The 18161-nt window shown below is 39.6% G+C and overlaps 1 protein-coding gene across 1 annotated transcript in view; it reads right to left on the reverse strand.

Moving 5' to 3' along the window:
- The window catches only part of LOC137614662 (UPF0235 protein C15orf40 homolog), a 271475-nt gene that overhangs the window by 14375 nt on the left and 238939 nt on the right, over nt 1-18161 (reverse strand). The window lies entirely within an intron of this gene.

Here is an 18161-nt window from a genome sequence, read left to right on the forward strand (position 1 = left end):
TTTTCTTTGTCCTTTAAGACTCTGAACAGGCATAAAATATTTTTATGGTTAAATTTGTGTCATACTCATTGACTAGGAAATACCTCAAATGGTGACAGCCAAGGTGCAGCAGGCAACCAAATTATTCAACCTTGTAAGACCAATATGCAATCTTGCCAAACTGACTTCAGTTCTTTTGTTGATTCAAATGGAGAAATAATTCTTTTGATTTGCTTCAATTCATAACTTTTGCATTGATTATTGCCTCCACCAACGAGGTTGGAAGGAGGTTATATTTTACCCCTGTTTGTGTGTTTGTTTGTTTGTGTGTGTATGTTTATTTGTAAACACCTTCTTGGCCACAATTTTTCTCGTAAAGTAATGAAACTTGAAGGGATTAACTGCTATGTAAAGAACTGGAAATAAATATATTTTGGTAGGTCAAAGTAAAAGGTCAAGGTCACGGTCAAGCAAAATGTCCAATTCACGTACTCAGCCATAAGTTTGGACATTGTTGTCACAGACACTTCAAACTTGGTTCATATTAGAGTATGAAAATCCACCCTAAATAATAGATGTTAAGGTCGAAGGTAGAGGTCGAGTACAAGATCAAGGTCAAGCAAAAGGTCAAATTCCAGTCATAAACCAAAAAGCCAAAACTTTATAGTAAAGTAATGAAAATTGCAGGGATTTTAGAATGTTGTGTGAAGAGCTTAAAATAATTAAATTTTGGAAGGTCATAAGTCAAGGTCAGGGTCAAGAAAAGCATCCAAAATCAGTCCAAAAGATCGAGAAATAAGCTGCCCTGGCGGAGATCTGTGTTCTACTGAGTGTCCCTCTAGTTCCATATGCTTTCTCATTTAGTTTCAACGAAAAGCTTCAATGTAGTTATATTTATCCTTAATGGGGAGTTTAATGCCAAGCTGTGGTACACTTATTGCCGATTTAGCAGCTGCATCTGCTTTTTCATTACAATCAATTCCAACATGGGCAGCAATCCAGCATATTTCAATATACACCCCGAGTGTGTGAAATTGGTTAAGAACCTCTTTGATCTATAATACCAGTTGATTCTTATAGATATAACCTTTGAGGGCTTCTATAGCACTTGCCAAATCAGAATATATGTCAAATTTAGGAGTTGACTTATCTTATATTATTTTAACAATATTTATTTCTAGTAAAATAATGTAAATAATGATGCAATGGTAGGTAAAGAGAAATATTTTCTTTCTGAAGAAACTGCAACACAATCAATACCCATCAACGATTTTGAAAAATCTACATTTGTTGCTCAAATGGGCCCTATCCTGTGAGTATATTTTGAGGCACGTTGTTTATGGTGACTAGGAGGATAATTATATTTCTTTGATAAATGAAAAATATGAGACCATATTCTCGTTTTTAAATGACCCAAGGTGTACAAAAAAAGTTATGGTTGATTAGGGGTCATCCTGATATTTGTAAAATGTAATAGCCTATTTGCTCTAATTGAAAATGAAAGTTCATGATTGCTCAAGAATATGTCACTTAGCCTGAAAAGGCCCTCTTTTGGACAATTGGCGGATGGGATCTTCAAAGGACAAAAGAGGTTCACAGCCTTCAGATAAAGTTTTGCAACTTGGAAAAAGATTTAAAGGCTCCACTATAAAGTCTCAGTCCTCAAAGTAGCCTGGGATCCTCATCCCTATACTGGATACCTGCGTCTATTCAAGATAATACTAAGGCTTTATGTATTATAAGTAATATTGATCTTCTTGCACTCCTTATAGTATGATATAACTTTATCATCAGGTTGAGAGCATTCTTACATTTGGATTTGATATAAGATATATGAGCTTTCATATTGATGTGGGTATCAAATGCTAATCCCTAAAATTGCTGTATCTTCGAATTGGATTTGGTTTGCAATGCCATAAATTTCCTGTCTTTTTTTATCTGCCATCTTTCCAAAACATTATTACTTTGATTATTCTTTTGAAGGAAGTCTGAACCTAAAACATGTAATTCAATCTCATACTTTTTGAGACCACTGAAAATTCTTTGTAGTTGTCAAAGATTATTTGAAGAATAGTATATTGCAAAGACGTTCACATAAAGGCTGCTTAGTACGCCCTGAGTACAGGAGTAACTTTGATATCAACTGCCAATTCAAAATGAGTCCCACTTGAAAATCTACCTTGTGGTAGACCTGAGTACAAGTTGAAAGATTCTGAATGAATATTGTTTAAATAAATTTTCAAATTTCATTTACCTAAAAAAAAATTCAAATGAAAACAGGAAGGTGTCCTTGAAAATAATCATGTTGAAAGGAATTTATTATAATATACCTCCAAGTACTGTAGCATCATATCCCTTCTGAATGTAAAAATAATATGACTACTGTGATTTGCTTTTGCTGAGAACCTCTATGTATACGATTTTCCAAGTGCAAAAGAGACTTAAAGTTGGATCAATCTGTTTCTAGGTCAAATTGCGAGAGTGATTAGTATTATTAAAAGAGAAATTATTAACCAGCCCAATAAGTTAAGCTCGACTCTTACAGAGCTGGCCTGATTAAATTTGGGATGTTGAAATAATTATATTAAAGCTAATAATAATTGTCACATTCAGGTTCAGTAATTGGCAGGTGTGAAAATAAAATAAGACTATTCTGCTTAATTTCGCTATTCTAGTATAGCTTTTATTAACTCTTCAATATATAAGTCACAAACCGCAGCATACACTTGTCAATCACGCTCTACTGAGCAAAACTTCTTAAGTACTATAATAGTTCACAGTATAATAATAATAACCCCCTCGCACTTCCAGTCTTAAACTGGGAGAGAGAGAAATCCCTTTATAACACGTGCGTTAGAAGCACCACCGGTTGTGTCTCTCCCTAAAACAAAGGTTTTGGATGTCGCCTCGGCTCGTTTCCAAGGACCCCGCAAAAACACAAATTCTATAACCATAAATATGTATCCATGAATAGCGGGGCGACATCTGTTGTGAAGGACTTAACGTACATATTACAAATTAAAATCAAGAAACTAGCGTTAGCTAGTAACAATAGAACAAGCACACAAGTTTTACTCTCATTATTTTCAGTAAACAACAGTTAACTACTTTAACATGAAAAACGATAGAATAAGACTGTGTATAAACAATAATTATAACAAACTAAATAAAATGCTTATGATAATATACAAAAATCATTGTACATCAATATAATACAGAGCTGATATATAAATATATATGCAGAAATAAACTGTAGAATAAGACCGTGTATAAACAGTAATTATAACAATAAACAAAAATAAAATGCTTATGATGACACACAAAATCCTTCTACAATAATATAATACAAGGCTGATATATAAATATATACGCAGATATATTGATTTGTGACACAGGCCCCCCTTTTAAGTATAAATTTTCAAATTTATACTCCCAACATTACAATTCAATTTATCAAGTTTTAGCCACCATTATCTGTATAGACATCTCATCTAAAAGTCAACCCGGCATTGTGACAAGAATTATCCCAATACCCTGCTTAGAAAATCAGCTCCAACGTTTGAACTACCTTTTATTGCTTCTACTCTGAATCGATGATTTTGCAAGAACATTGCCCATCTCATTATTCTGTCATTTGTAAACTTCGAACTGTTCAAAAATGCCAGCGGTTGATGATCCGTTTGTAACGTGAAGTCAACACCATACAAATACATTTTGAATTTCTGCGGAGCCCACACAATAGCCAAACACTCTTTCTCCATAGTGCTGTATCTTTGCTCCCTGTCCAACAGTTTCCGGCTGGCGAAACTCACGGGGAACAAACCATCCTCATATTCCTGAAGTAACACTGCCCCTAGTCCCACGTCCGAAGCATCTGTTCTCAAGATGAATCTTCTGTTTAGGTCTGGAAGGCGCAGGACAGGTTTATTAACCAGTATAGACTTCAGACTGTTGTATGCTTTCTCTTGAGGCTCCTGCCACTGTACAACATTGCTTTTCCCCTTCTTTGTCAGGTCAGATAGCGGAGCAGCAATGGTTGCATAGTTTGGGACATAAGCACGATAAAATCCCGTAAGTCCTAAAAACGATCTTACCTCCTTCTTAGTCTTTGGTTGTGGGGCTGATTGAATTTTACTAATGTTGGTTTCCTGAAGACTCAAAGTGCCTCCCTGGATTTCATGCCCCAGGAATTGCACTGTTTCTGAAGCTAAAATACACTTGCTTGGCCTAACTGTGAGATTTGCATTTCTAATACGCTGAAATAACTCTTGCAAGGTTTCTAAATGCTCAGACCATGACTTTGTGTGTACCAGTAAGTCATCTATATAGCTTTCCACATTATCGAGACCTTTAAGAAGTGTTCGCATACACTTAACGTATGTGGCTCCTGCATTAACCATGCCAAAAGGCATCTTAAGAAATTCATATTGGCCGTCAGGAGTAACAAAAGCTGTCTTTGGGACATCTTCTGATCGAACCTTGATCTGCCAGTAGCCCTTGGTGAAATCAATCTTTGTAAAGAAATTGCTTTCTGATAACCTGGCAAAAACATCATCTGCTGTAACCATTGGTTCTGGATCAAATATAGTAATACGATTAAGTTTTCTAAAGTCTATACATACTCTATTTGACCCATCAGATTTCTTTACCATCACCACTGGCGAAGCATAAGGTGATGCAGACTCCTGGATGATACCCATGTCTAGCATATCTTTTATCTCTTTCCTAAGGGACGCTCTGACACCATATGGTACCGGGTATGGCTTACTCCTCACGGGTTCATGCGATGTAAGTTCTATTTTATGCTCACCTTTGTTTGACGTTCCAGGGATGTCCGTAAAGATATCTTCATACTCCCGCACAAGTTCTTTGATTTGACGTTCCTGATGCAGGTCAAGGTTTAAGCCAAACATAATATCCTTTATTGTTTCTGATCCAGAGGTTGGTGCTATCTCCAGAAACTCTTCATCCTCATGGATGTCTATACTTGAGTTGCTAACATTGTCAAACACAGCACACGCTGTATCTAAGATGACATCTTTTGCTCTTTGAAGATACTTCTTCAACATGTTGATATGAAAAGTTCTAACTTTTCCATGAATGTTTATACCATAATCATTCTTGCCCACAATATTCTCTACATTAAACGGGCCCTTCCACTGCATGAGTAGCTTATTGCTGTCCGTAGGGAGTAGAATCAGTACTTGATCGCCTACCTGAAGACTTCGAGGCCTGCATCTCCTATCATAGTAATGTTTGTATCGCCCTTGTGCCAACTTCAGTGTTTCATTTGCTAGTTTCATGGTCTCTTCCATTTTTTTCCTGAGCTCAAAGACATATTGATAGCTACTCTTGACTTCTGGCTCTTCAATGTCTTTTGTCCATAGTTACCTCAAAATCTGCATTGGCCCTCTTACAGATCTTCCATATAGTATCTCAAAGGGGGAGAATCCTGTCGACTCTTGAGGAACTTCTCTGTAAGCAAACAACACAGCATTGATATACCGGTGCCACTGAGTAGGCTTCTCTTGACATAACTTTTTCAGCATTTGCTTTAGAGTTCCATTGAACTTTTCCACCAATCCATTACACATTGGATGGTATGGAGTAGTTGTAAGTTGTCGCATGCTGAGGAGTCTAGCTACTTCCTTCATGCAGTCAGAGGTAAACTGTGTTCCAAGATCACTTAATATTTCTTCAGGCACCCCTACCCTGCTAAACATATCTACCAAAGCTTCTGCAACTGATTCAGAGTCAATGTTCTTCAAGGGCACTGCATCAGGATACCTACTGGCATGGTCCATCATAGTGAGGATAAACTGGTGTCCCTTCTCAGATGGTGGGTGTATCTTACCAATTATATCCACAGATACCCTCTTGAATGGAGTATCAATGATTAGCAGTTTCTCAAGAGGTACTTTTGTCACCCTACCTTTGCTGATTGTCTTCTGGCAGATGTCACAAGATCTGCAGAACCTCGTTATATCTGCACCCATTCCAGGCCAGTAGAACTCTCTGAGGATCTTCTCCTTTGTCTTCTTAGCACACAGGTGGCCCCCTAAGGTAGATTCATGAGCTAATGTCAGGACTTGTGTTCTCTGTGGTTTAGGAACCATAACTTGGGAGACTGGATTCCCATGGTTGATGTCTGGATGAACAAATGTCCTGTACAATAACTGTTTCCTGGTTTCAAACCGGATTACTTGCCTTCCTTTTCTCTCTTCTTTAGAGGTCCAAAACTTCTTCAGTGTGTCATCTTTCTTCTGTAGTCGACAAACTTCATCCCTATCGACTTCTTTGTACAGGTTACTGCCTGGCACTACCAGTGGAGAGGGTCTCTTACCCTCTCGCATTGCTTGTGCCCTTGTTGCCACTGCACAGGTCTCCTGGTCACAGGTGTCCTGCCACGCTGGGTCAGGGTCTTCAGCTGGTCTTGCACATGGGACGTTTCCAATTAGAAGATCATAGGGGGCGTCAGGAAGACAAACTGCATCCACTTCTCCAATCAGGTATGGAGTGTTGATGTGGATTTTAGCCATTGGAGCTCTCCGGAAGGAGTTGTCAGCAAGCCTGACCAGCACTAAGGTTCCAGTGTAAAGATCAGGATCAACAAACTTTTGTTTGATTACCACACTACTACATCCAGAGTCACGCAACACCCGAACAATGTGGGATCCTACTCGACCCTTTGTCACTGGCATAGAGTCTTCATTGCTTGGAACACAAGCATTCATACAAGGGACTGCAAAACCATTCTCAAGGAAAAGCTTTCCTTCCTTGATGCAAACATCTATCTTTGCTACATCCATTTCTGGAGGAGGGGCATTGATTGAACAGAAGGACGAGACTTGTGCCACTGGTGTCTGTGCCTCTTCAACACTTTTCTCAACATCCAAATAAGCAGTTTTGATGGTCTTCAATTTCCTACATTCAGGGAGATCATGACCAAATTTATCACAGAACATACACTTCTTGTCATTTCTAGGACCCCTTGACTGATCTGAGAGGTGGCACTTCGATGCTATGTGGCCGAGCTGGTTGCATTTGTAGCACCTTACATCTCTAGCTGAAGTCCCTTTGACTTGCTCATTGGGCCCATGCCAAGGATTCTCAAAAGCACTTGGTCCTGTCTGCTTAGATGGTCGATACACAGGCTTTTTAGCTACCTTGGCCTCCTTATAGAGCTCAGTTCCATGAGCTGTGAGGTACTGCTCTGCTGCCTTTGCCAGGTCATCCAGATTAGTAGGGGCTTTTTCCTTCAAATGAACTTCCAGTGCATTTGAGACAGCATTGATGAACTGTTCCTTGATCACCAGCTGTTGGAGCTCAGCAAAAGTCTCATAAGCACCAGCTTGTTCCATCCACTTCTTGAGGAAGTTCTTGAGCTTGACAATGAACTGTGCAGGGCTCTCTCCTTCTTCTGGGGGCGTGTTCCGGAACTTTTTACGGAAGCCTTCCTCAGTAAGGTCGTATCTTCTGAAGAGCGCTTTCTTCAAAATTTCATAGTCCTTTGCATCATCGTCAGAGAGCCGACCATAGACTAGAAGGGCATTCCCTGTCAAAAGAGCACTAAGAGACGAGGCCCACGTTGACCTGTCCCACTTGTGTGTGTTAGCATACCTCTCAAACCTTAACAAGTAGCTGTCAAGCTCATCCTTACCATCCACAAACTCCGGGAGGTTTGGGATTTTTGCTTTAGGAGAGTGGTTATTGATCACTGTTGGTGCCTCTACATGGTGTCGTGCTGCCTCTAGTTCAAGTTTCTTTATTTCTAGTTCATGTCGTCGCTCCCGCTCCCTCTCTTCTAGTGCATGTCGTCGCTCCCGCTCCCTCTCTTCTAATTCGGCCAAAGCCTTCCCACGCTCTGCGTCATACCTTTTCAGTCTCTCTTCTCTCTCAAGATTCTTTTCTTCTGCTTGAACCCTGTGCTCGGCAAACTCAATGGCCTTCTCGTCGTCCAGTCCGTAGTCCTTTGCCAATGCAAGATATTCTTTGAAGGTTTCCATGACTTCAACTTCCAGCCTTTATATTTTTCACTGTTGCCAATCCTGGCAGGGTCGCCACTTGTCACATTCAGGTTCAGTAATTGGCAGGTGTGAAAATAAAATAAGACTATTCTGCTTAATTTCGCTATTCTAGTATAGCTTTTATTAACTCTTCAATATATAAGTCACAAACCGCAGCATACACTTGTCAATCACGCTCTACTGAGCAAAACTTCTTAAGTACTATAATAGTACACAGTATAATAATAATAACCCCCTCGCACTTCCAGTCTTAAACTGGGAGAGAGAGAAATCCCTTTATAACACGTGCGTTAGAAGCACCACCGGTTGTGTCTCTCCCTAAAACAAAGGTTTTGGATGTCGCCTCGGCTCGTTTCCAAGGACCCCGCAAAAACACAAATTCTATAACCATAAATATGTATCCATGAATAGCGGGGCGACATCTGTTGTGAAGGACTTAACGTACATATTACAAATTAAAATCAAGAAACTAGCATTAGCTAGTAACAATAGAACAAGCACACAAGTTTTACTCTCATTATTTTCAGTAAACAACAGTTAACTACTTTAACATGAAAAACGATAGAATAAGACTGTGTATAAACAATAATTATAACAAACTAAATAAAATGCTTATGATAATATACAAAAATCATTGTACATCAATATAATACAGAGCTGATATATAAATATATATGCAGAAATAAACTGTAGAATAAGACCGTGTATAAACAGTAATTATAACAATAAACAAAAATAAAATGCTTATGATGACACACAAAATCCTTCTACAATAATATAATACAAGGCTGATATATAAATATATACGCAGATATATTGATTTGTGACAATAATATATAAAGTAAATCAATGGAAAATATAGAATAAAATTTTTATCATATAGGAGCTAATAATGAATTATAAAATAAATATAGTAAAACCTCTGGGTACGACAGTTTCTGTACACAAAACCTCATTTTACGAAATGACATACGAAGATTTTTTCGCCTCATATTACGTAAAATACTGTACTCAGGATTTAAAGCAAAATTTCCTCGGCTGACACAAATTTTAAAATCTGCGCACCGCACAAACTTTAAACTCGCCACCATCATCCTTCTCTTCCATTGGGTACCTCCCTACCCTGATGCTAGTTACTGCCATAAGATCCTGCCTTTCCATTATGCATCTGCCAGTGTCCCTCAACCATTTCATTTTGGCATTCGTTATCATTCACATTGAATTCGTGTTGGTGATTCCGATTTCCTACTTATTGTTTTTGTGTTGTTTTATTCAACCCGTAATTCTATAGCAATGGGTCCTTAGAACGTTGTTAATGTTCAAGGAAAGAAGAAAAGGATGCTTTGTATGGAAATGAAGCCGGAGATAATTTCAAGAAGTATGAGGGTAGCATGACGTTGAGTGTTATTGCTAAGGAGTATGGCTAAAATCTGTCAACGATAGGCCTCATCCTTAAGCAAAAGGAAGCCATCAAAGTAGCAACATCTTCTATGGGCGTGTCTATCTTTTCAAGTAAGAGGAGCCACTTCCATGATGAGAAGGAGAGACTTCTTTTCCTCTGGATTAAGGACAAAAATTGCTAGAGACCCGATCACCGAGATGATAATCTGCCACAAGGCCAGCGCCATTTTTGGTGACCTCATGCATGCTCAGGCCAAAGACAACACAAGGGACATTGCAGCAGTCACCCTCAGAGTTCAAGGTTTCATGAGGGTGGTTTGAAAAATTCAGGAGACAGACTGGTGTTCATTTGGCATTGCGGCATGGGGAAGCTACCCGCTCGGACACAAAAGCGACCAACGCCATTGTTAAGAAATTCATTGAGTTGACTCTCAAGGAAGGTTACATTCCCCAGCAAGTCTTCAACTGGGATGAAATTGGGGACTTTTGGAAATAAATGCCTTGTCGGACCTATATCACAGCGGGAGAAGAGACTGCTCGGGTATAGGCCTATGAAGAACAGTCTTGACCTTGCAGTCTGTGCCAATGCCAGTGGGGGCACTGGGGAATGTAAGGTAAAGCCCCTACTGGTGTATCATGCGCTGACTCCTTGAACCTTCAAATCCCACAAAGTGCTAAAGGAGTAGCTTCCTGTGATGAGGTGTGCTAATGCAAAAGTGTGTGCAATGAGACAGTTTTTTGTAAATTGGGTAAACCACTCTTTAGGTTTGACTGTTAAAAATCATCTGGAAGAGAACTACCTCCCTTAGAAATGTCTGCTTGTGTTGTATAACGCCCCTGCTCAACCTCCTGGTCTCGAGGATGATATCCTCCTAAAATAATCCTCTATCAAGGTTCTCTACCTTCCACCTAACACCACCCATCTCCTCCAGCCAATGGACCAGCAAGTGATTTCGAATTTCAAGAAGCTCTATACAAAACCTCTCCAAAAGATGTTTCTAAATCACTGACAGCACAAAAATCAGCCTTCGTGAATTTTGGAAGGAGCATTTTGATATTGTGATATTCCTCAGACTCACTGATCAAGCTTGGTAGGAAGATTCTGTGACATAATGCTGTCTCTTCATGGGAATTTGAGGGATTCGACGAAGGCCTACCTGAAGGTTAAGTTGAAACTGTTGATGAACCTAAACCTGTTCTGCAACCTGAGAATGTGGAAATCATTTCACTCAGGAGGTCCATGGGGCTAGTTGTCGATGTGGAAGACATTAATGAGCTTCTCAAGGAACACCAAGAGGAGCTTATGGTGAACAACCTGAAGGAGTTGAGGCCGTACAACTGAACGCTGTTCAGAAACAGTTCTCTAGTGTCGAGGAGGAGGATGACACATATTTAACTATGAAAACGGTAGGTATTAAAGAGATGGTATCTTCGTATCATAGAGTGGCAGATTTCATAGATTCATTAGCGTCGATGGCATGCTGGCCACAGAACAATAAAAGCATGTAAAGCGATAGAAATATGGGGTGGAGATGCAAAATTCTCCAACACACAAGATAGGGGTACTCATCTTAGCCGATGAGAAAGAAGCTGAAGCATCCATGATCGTAAATCACTCAAAAAGCTCAGAAAAACAGGCAGGAAAACTCCGAGCTACCGTCAAAGATGGCGACTGCTTGAAGAAATGGTTCAACAGGAAAAGTGTTAGTTGTAGCACATTGAGGTCGGGAGTTGTAACGGCTCTTTCGTCCATGTATCCTACCCTATCCCTTATCCTTCGGGACAAGGTTAACTATTCGGGGGAAGGATAACCAAGGCTTGTTATTAACACGTCCCTGATTTATAGACGATATCTCTTACGATATTCGCTCAGGAGGATAGAACTCAGTTGATACTTCTAAGGTAAAATTTCTTTGGTATATCACTCACAGAAATATCCCAATTAGAAGCGGCTATTGAGGAACTTCCATCAGGATGACATGGCTCGAGCCCAAAGATCTAAGCATTTCTGAGTGATTTGAAAACATGATGCAATAGCGCCGACTGCATGCTGGCCACAGACAATAAAAAGCATGCAAATCGAATAAAAAACAGGGTGGAGACGCCAATTCTCCAACACACAAGAAAAGGGTACTCAACTTAGTCGATGAGGAAGAAGCTGAAGCATCCATGATTGCTAAATCACTCAAAAAGCTCAGAAAACAGACCGGAAAAACTCCAAGCAACCGTCAAATATGGCGTCTGCAAAAAGGAATGGATCAACAGGAAATGTGTTAGTTGTAGCACATTGAGATCGGGAGTGGTAACAGCTCTCTCACTCACATATCCTACACTACGTATACCTTATCCTTCAAGACAAAGTTAACTCTATTTGGGGAAGGATAACCATGGCTTGTTATTAACACGTCCCTAATTTATTCACAATATATCTTGGGATATTCGATCTCGAGGTTAGAGTTTTGTGATACCTCTAAGGTAAAATTCTTTGGTATATCACTCGTAGAAATATCCCAAGTAGAAAGCTGCTATAGAGGAACTTCCATCAGGACGTCATGGCTCGAGTTCAAAAAGGTTAAGATGAAATTAATAGTCATAAAGGAATACTATGCTGCACTAGATTGGTAGTTTTATTTTCATGTTTGCATGTAAAATACTTAACCGGACCTCTGCATACCTTGGATATTGTGTAACATTACCTTTGTTCGTGATAGTTGAGTAGCCCTGTGATAGACTGTTGGAATACGAGCCTGGACTTCTGTAACTTTAGTTGAATCCCCAACTCATTGCAGAATTCAGAGATCCATGTGCTATACAAGCAGGAATCGATAGACTGCTAGGAGAAGCCAGTCATACAGATATCTCAAAAGTCTGATGCCCATGGCATGAACACATGCTGAGATAAGGGCAAAGATGCTGGTAAAGACCTGAAGTGCTGTTGAAAGCCCAAAGCATACCACCTTGAACTGGAAGATCCTGTTTCGAAAGGGAAATCTTAGGTACTTCCTTAAGGCAGGATGGATGGGAACCTGAAAGTACACATCCTTCTGTGGTCAGGAGGAAGTCGTTCTTCCTGATGGCTTGATGAACAATGGCAATAGTCACCATTTTGAACCTTGTCTGTAAGACAAACAGGTTCAAATGGGACTAGTCTATGACGGCTCTCCAAACTCCCATCAGCTTCTCTACTAAAAATAGATTGCCAAGGAAGCCTGGGGAGTCATCTAAGACTTCCTCTATGGCTACTTTTGCCAACATCTTGCACACCTCCTCTGATAAGAGGAGGTACTTTACTGAGCCTTTCAAATGGAATGGTTGGAGAGGGGCTGACAGTCTATAAATGGAACTCGATACCCTGAAGGCAGAACTTCCACAGTCCAGGGATTGGCCCTGAAGAACTGCCACCTGCACCAATGGGATTGTAGGCACACCCCTACTAGTGGTAAGTTGGGGGATATTCACTCTCTAAAGGGAGCCTCTATGATCGTAACCTCTGCGGCCTGATGGGTGTCCTCTACGGTGAAAGCTGGGTTAAGGGTCTTGCTCCCCTGGTTGCTGAACCTCTGTAAGAGGAAAAAGTCATCTCTGCTAGTTGACCTGCTTAACCACTTCGCTACAATGATATCGCTATAGGTCAAAACATGCCTGGTAATATACACGGTGACGTCGGGATAATTCATAATCATTATTATTATTATTATTATTATTATTATCACAAAGTAAGCTACGAAGGAGTATAGCACATGGTTGTATATCACAAACAGTTCACACTCAGGAAATTTCACAAAAAAATCTCCTCTCTAATACTAGCCCCTACCCCTCCTGTCTTCAGCCAACCAACAAAGTCTTTGGGATACTAGCCTTCATTTCTGAATAAGTAAGAGCTATTTTAGTTTGTTTTTTACTACCATACAATAATCACACCACTCTCTCTAGCCAATGATGACATTCCCTACCTGAGGCATTACTCAAACACCCGGACCCCCCCCAGCTTGGAGACGTAGCAATCCTTATTTCTGATCCTTCCACCAACCAAAATACTTGCGATTCTAGTCCTTATTCATGATTATGTAAGGTCTCTTTTAGAGTCTTCATATCTTATCTCACCACCAACTGGAATGCGATTCTAGTCCTTAATCCTGATTATGTAAGATCTATTTTATTGCTTTCTGTTGCCATAGTGTTCAAATAACAGAGAAAGCCTCTCTACCTCTAACTATACTGTAAGTCCCATCTGCAACGAGACGAAAACTTACCAGTAATGGAAATTGTTGACACACGAGAGATTTGTCTTTTTTCTTATTTTATTCCTTTCTTCTCAACTATCATTTAAAAAAAATAATATAATTTTCATGTCTCATATATTTCATATTAGGATTGTTCATTGTTTTCACGAATAAAAGTTAGCCTATTGTCATTATTTCCATTTATTGCCCTTCTATGCAGTATTTGCCATGTTCTTAAAAGCGCAGTTTCTATTTACAAACCCGTGAGATACCCAAACAGGAATGATCCATTTCACGCAAGGTAGAATGAGAGACAAATGAACAAACCTTATGTTTAATGAACTAAATCTATATTACGTCTTTCTCTCCCTAACTCTTTCTCAGAAATATGTATCTTTTGTCAACAGTTTTTTAAAATCGTTATTGTTTACCGTATATAACAATATTATACAATATCATACAATATTATACAATATAGAATACTTCTTGATTCAAGGGAAACCAATGGATATTTGGCTTATATATTTGTATAACGTAAAATCCATTATTACTGTCGAGTTGTTTTATATTTTTCGACTGTTATTTATTAAGGAATTATTACATAATAAAATGGTCATTTCAATAAATATATGATTTTTTTTTCACAAATAAAATCGCAGTGTTTTACCATACCTTAAAATTATACATTATAAAATACTTCATGTGTCAAAGGAAATAAATGCTTATTTTCATTATATTTCTGTACAACGTAAGACCATTAACACTGATGAGTAGTTTGATATCTTTTGGCGGCTATTGATAGTGGAATTATTTCGGAACAACATAGTCACTTCAATTAATATAATTTTCTTACACATAAAATCCCAGTGCTTTACCATTACAGTATTTAGAGATAATTATATAAAACAAATTTCTTAAATATTCTATAATCACTTCAACATAAATGGTAAAACATTTCGGTTGTTTAGAGTGAAATTCAATGGAGAATAAAGCAAACCTTAGAAAAACATGGAAACGTAGCTTATTATAGAATAAGGGAGCAAGTATATTCAATGGTGACAAATCTTAAATATAGCCTGAAGGGTTCCTTTGGGTTGTTGAGGGGCGGACATCCTTGGTGCTGCCACTCTCCTCATAAGAGAAGCTTGGCTGAATTTCTCTGCCTTCTCTATGTGAGCAGCCCCATTTGATGGAGGAGAGAGATGGGGAGCTCACCAGGTTGGAGTTCCTCAAACAGTGAACGTCCCTAAGAGACAACTGTCTAGAGCACCTAGCTAAGATGGCATCGCGTCTTTTTACGATGCAGTTGCCCTAAAGGGAGACTGTCTGGTGTAGCAAGACCTCCAGAGCCTTAGGTCCTCACTTCGAGGGGTTTTCAAAATGGTTTCAGGGCAATCTCGTCCCACAGATTCTCTGTCACTGCGAAGTGTGATACAGTTCCTGACCAGTGGTCTAGCCAGGAACTGGCCTGTATGGCAGATAGAGCTAATACCTCCATATTTTGGATCTCGGGACTGACAAAATAGAGGGGAGGTTAGGTAATTTGTCGCTAGGTACAGTTGATACCAGGTTGGTAACATCAGCATCGATTGGGAGTAGGCTTGGATGTGTGCCACAGTGAGCAAAATCCTTCACTTGTGCGAAAGTACTACAGTAGGCAACTTAGAGGATATGCTTACTTTAAGGGAGTTCTCCAAGGTTAAGAATTGGGTGTTAAATAAGTCCAGCTTGTCTCGAGTCTGATTAGAATTGTTTTAGACTTAAAGGTTGTGGAAAAAAAAAGTGTCTATCACACACCGCTAATTAGCAGATAGCGCATGGGGAAGTCCATCTAGGCCATCCAGGCAACAGATTAGACTCATGATCTTAACAAAATACAATGCTTACGAATCAGACATCTGAACCATGAGGGGGGCTACATCAGCTGAGCTGGTGCCCACATGTGCAGTGAGGTTTTCTGGAGAGTCAATAATAGTTACAATATCTTGATCCAAAGATGGTTCCATTTTATGGATTACTGGTGGTTCTCCTTAATAGGCACGTTAGAAGACATCAACTTTTCTTCAAACGTCCTCCCTTTCTCTTGTGACATTAGGTGAATGGAGAGAAGAGGAGGCAGAGAAAAAATCGGAAGAGTCATGCTCACTCCTAGTACAGTATACGGGTTTCTTCCTCTAGGAGATTGTGGGGGTATAACTGGGAGTTCTCTTTCCGAACTTGACCTGTGAGAGGAGACGGATTCTCCCAAGCAGGTTATTTGGAGCACTTCCTAAAAGGACCATGCCCATGGCACCTTATAAGTGCAACATCATCAACTGCAGATGGGTGTGTCACCACGCAAAGTGGGAAAGGGCTCTGGCACCCTTTTCCTATGCTGCATCTGAGAAGATTTACCTGAAGAATAATGTTCTCGCTGTTCCAAAATATGTGTAGAATTTGAAGAATTACGAACATTAACCAAGGTACTCGTGTGAGTTCAGCTTGGTAAAGCAATGGATTTGTTATTCATATAGCTGATGGTTGTTGGGTTATGCGAACGAGGTTGCTGGGGCCTGTAAGTTGAATCTACCTGACATTGAGCCGAAGCTGACAATGGAACATGACCACAAGAGGGTTCCATTTGTATATAGGCTTGGGTTGTGGTAGCACGATTAGAATGTGCCTTATCATGTGGTATGGTATAATAGCCATTACGCAGAAGAATATCATCACGCATTGAAATAGCGATGTGTTTAGTGATGCCATGATGTGTGGGCACAGCAGTGCATACAGACTTGTTTGCTTGACCACAAGTCCGGGCTGACACATGAATGGGCAACACGCGTGGAATTAACAAAGGCTTTGTAGTTACTATCGACTTCTGAATGGTTTGCTGATAAGGAGAAGACACAAAAGATTTTGAGCAACTTAGTCTGGCCAAAGTTATGGTTGTGGACACAGCCGAAACGGTCCGACCACCCTCAATGCATTGTAAAGGGGAGTTCTGGGACAAGTTAAGAGAACTCAAAAGATTAGAGTGGTGCCGAGGACCCCTGGTGGTATGTGGCAAGGAAGGCTCAAGGATAAATAGGATCCTCCAACAGGGCCGACTTCATATGGGGGGTGGGGTGGGAATGGTAGTCTTGACTAGGGTTCCGCGTACGGGAACGGGGGAAAACTTTCGACACCTTACTTTGATGGCTGCTTTTCCGGTCCCATACAGCAGGGGAACCCCACTCTCTACAGGACCTCCACTGTCGTTTTACCTTAATTGTTCAGAGTATTTAACGTTTCATATCGCGTATTGTTCATTTACTGTTAAATCGTCACTGTCAAAGGACTCATGAAATAAGAAAGTCTTCAGTTTCCTCTTGAAAGCCATAATGTCTTCAATCATTCGAATGTTTCGTGGGAGCTTATTATATAGTCTCGGGGCCAAATATTTAAAGGCTCTGGAGCTTAAAGTAGACATAAATCTAGGTTCCAGCAGCTTGAAGCCATCTGTAACTATTCTCGTGTCGACATGATTTGTTGGCTCCGCAATATGTAGCAATTCTCTTAAGTATTTTGGACACCCGGTTCTGATAACTCGGTGGGTTATTGTACATATTTTAAATTCAATTCTCGCTTTAATCGGCAGCCAGTGTAAATCGATTAGTATAGGGGTGATCTTTTCTTTAGGTGGGACACCTTTTATCAGTCTTGCTCCTCTGTTTATTATGTTTTGTAATTTCTTAAGTCACACTTTTGGTAAATTGTAATAGATAGAGTTGCAGTAGTCAATCCTGGTAATAACACAGTTTATAACAAGTTTCTTTACAGAATTTTCGTCCAGGTACTTTTTAATAAACGCAATATTTCTCAGATGATAACCAGCAGTTTTTAATACATTATCTATTTGGGCATTTAGAGACAGGTTGCAGACAAGAAATACACCTAGATCTCGAACTTTACTAGATATCAGCACCGAGTCATTATTTATGTTCATTTGAATATCACCTAATTTTCTCACACTGTTTCTCTTGCCCACCACCATGAATTCTGTTTTGTTCTCATTTAATTTTAGTTGTTTAAATGTCATCCATTCTCTAACACTATCAAGGATTCAGTTTAGAGTTTCAGTAGATTGGGCCAAGTACACTCTCCTGTGGTACCCCTATGTCTAAGGGTTCATATGATGAATAAGCATTTCCAATTTGTACAAAGTAATTTCTACCAACTAAGGCTTGATCTTCAACGCCGATGGACTGTAGATCATATAGTAGCAGTTCATGCACAACTGTATCAAAAGCAGCACTGAGATCGAGCAGTATTAAGATACCACATTTATTTTCATCCATCATTTCTAGCATATCGTTTACAACAGAGCAGATTGGTTGTCAGGCAATGCTTTTATTACTTTTAAGTGGCTGACTAGTTGCTCAAGAATTACATATTCAAGCACTTTTGAGACAAAGGATAGATTTGAAATAGTCTATATGAGCTTAATTACTAGTAGTCCAGTGCATTTTTCAGAACTGGTGTGACTATAGCCATTTATCGGATTTAGGAA

The sequence above is a fragment of the Palaemon carinicauda genome, chromosome 21 (genome assembly GCF_036898095.1).
Source record: "Palaemon carinicauda isolate YSFRI2023 chromosome 21, ASM3689809v2, whole genome shotgun sequence".
Lineage (NCBI taxonomy): Eukaryota > Metazoa > Arthropoda > Malacostraca > Decapoda > Palaemonidae > Palaemon > Palaemon carinicauda.